At 36.9% G+C, this 2,730-nt stretch overlaps 1 non-coding gene across 1 annotated transcript; it reads left to right on the top strand.

Annotated features, from left to right (window-relative positions):
- The first annotated feature begins 2,311 nt into the window (after positions 1 to 2,311).
- Positions 2,312 to 2,448, top strand: LOC125617060. The gene has a single exon (XR_007347913.1). It is a non-coding gene; the product is annotated as a small nucleolar RNA SNORA21 (small nucleolar RNA).
- The last annotated feature ends 282 nt before the right edge of the window (positions 2,449 to 2,730 follow it).

Consider the following 2,730-nt stretch of genomic DNA (forward strand, 5'->3'; position numbering starts at 1 on the left):
CCATTTCAATAAGTCATAGAAATAAGACTCAAGAAATTTCCACTAGCAGCAGAGGGGCTGATTCCAAGAGGTCACCCAATCACCACTGCAAAACTTCATTTCTGTCCTGTGTTCATTCATCTGCCTGCCATTGCAACCAAAGGTCAGTGATTCCATTATTTCTGCATTCTCAAATTCATACAAATTCTTCACACTGGGAGAATCAAGACTGGAAATGGCTCACTACATAAACTGGGGAATACAATTTTTTGTATTCCAGCCTCACAATGCAAGGCAGAACTTGGAAGAACAAGGATAAAAGATGGGAGGAATTGCTGATTAGTAGTATGAAATGAAGAAATCGTTTGAAGAACAAGACATCGAGATTAGACTTTGAAGAAAGCTTAGCATCCAGATTAACACAATAAATGATCTAAGAATACAGTAAGCAAAGGTTCAGAGAGAGAGAGATGAATAAAACATGTTTCAAGTGTAGACAGATAAACTCAGACCAATAAACAATATCCAGCACATTTTTCTTCCCTTCATGACCCATAGCCAAAACCACTCCTAAGAAATCAAGACTCATGCCTTCACAGTCTTCTCAGTGTGGTGATTTTCCTTCAGAGACTCAGTTCAGTCTTCCTATTTCCCTTGTCTATGTTCTTGTTCATACTTCTTGTAATCATAACTGCTCCCTCATGGAAACCATGAATCAATTCCACACCTAATCTGCCAAAGAGACATTTGTCCAGAATTCAAATAACAATGTATAAGCTATTGTTGGTGGAAAGTTGGAGGAGGAATCATAGGAGAGATTTTCACTAAACCCAAGATTAAGTCACTTACATGAAGAAAAAAAATAAGTTGTGCAATACATACCAATCAGTGTTCCACTGAGTCAGCCAAAACCAAACAAAAGTCCAGAAGTGTATACAGTACTTTGGCATATTCCAACCCAAAGGAAATCCACAGAGTGGGTAGAGATTTGAGAGTGGCTTATCTTCCCCATTCCACTCCTCCTCGAATACCCTTTGAGGACATCTCTTCTGTAGTAATTCTATACATGTATGACTACATGTCTGACTCTCACTGGGTTGTGAATTACTTGGCTGCAAATACAACTGCCTTGCTACTCTTTGAATCTCTAGCACATAATATGACATCAATTAATAGTAGGATTTCCATGAATAAATGGAATGGTAAGATGGAAGTCAGTGTGATGTTCACTGAGGTTACCTTGTTCTTTGAACTTCAAATGAGACCAGCTTTACCTCCACTCTATATATGGTCAGGGAGTCAGAGTCCCTTCCTAGGACTCTCAGACCCACTGCAGATTAGCTTTGTGCTTCTCTGGTCACTCTGTATTTTTTATTCTCCTTTCATGGAATTAGATGGATTTGGGGGCTACTTGGATGTCCTCCAAGCATCATCCACAAAGGGTAGAATGATAATATTTTTCCCCAAACTTCCCATAAGACACAGTATGTCTCTCAGATTGTTAGGAAAGTAAGAGAACAAAGGATGTTTACAGCAATCCCCAAAAACATAAAACTTTTCCACCACATCTCCAACTGGCTGCGTAATGTTCCTGTGTATTTAGTATTTAGTCACTTCAAACACCACATATCTAAAATAAAATTCATCTTTTCATTAGAACTTTAGACCCTTAACAGGTTAATATTGACATTTAATTACATAGTTTCTTAAAAAGAAGAATAAATCTTAAGATTGATTCAGAGAAGACATTTAGGAAAAGATATAGAGACAAAAACAGTAGGATAACATTTTCTATGAAGACAGAAATGAGGATTTGGAGGCATTAGCCAACAGCTACTTGTGGTCTAGCTAGAGGTATTGATGGTATTAAATAGCTAGAGATACTAAAGCACTGCAATATTGAATGATAATATAACAGCATTTCCAGGTTCATTTCACATTGATACACATTTTAGAAGGAATATTATAGGATCACACATATATATGTAATTACTCATCCCAAATTTCATGAAAAGCTTAAAAAATATTAAAAGAATATAAATTCACTATCATTTGGAAGAAAAGAAAACGTGCCATCTGAAAATACTTTGGGGAATCTCTGAAAGGTAGTAAAGGGGACAGAATCGTAACTCTGGAGTTTCAAAACTGAAAAAAGCCTCAGTGTAAAACAAATGCAGGAGGCTACATGCAGCTCAGGAAGTTCTGGAATTGGCAGACAAAATGACAGGAAAGGGTCTGAAGGCAGCTTTGAAATGCTAAGTTGATTGGCCCAAGAGAGACATTGGCACCAAAATCATTTCTAGACCCCAGGCACAGGCAAATCTGAACCAACTCCCCTTTAAAAGCACTCAATGTACTTTCTTACTAGTGACCCATTGAGTAGTCAAGAAAGGGCAGAGTGCAAACACCACTTTTGGATGAAATGGCAGCAGGCTATGTTGTTTTGCTTCAATTGATGGTATGATGAGGTAGAAAAGTAAACAATAACCAGCTACCGAATGTGGAAAAATTTGTAAACTATTCCCATGACAAAGGATTGGTATCTAGTACACATGACAAACCTCAAAAAACTTAATAACAAATAACCCAATTTAAAAATGGAAGGATATGAGTAGACACTTCTTAAAAGACAGTCAACAAATTGATGAAAAAATTCTCAACTTCATTAGCCATCAAGGAAATGCAAATCAGAACCACAATAAAATATCATGTCACCCAAATTAGAATGGCTATTATCAAAAAGATGAAAAA

Source organism: Marmota marmota, unplaced genomic scaffold, assembly GCF_001458135.2.
Source record: "Marmota marmota marmota unplaced genomic scaffold, marMar, whole genome shotgun sequence".
Lineage (NCBI taxonomy): Eukaryota > Metazoa > Chordata > Mammalia > Rodentia > Sciuridae > Marmota > Marmota marmota.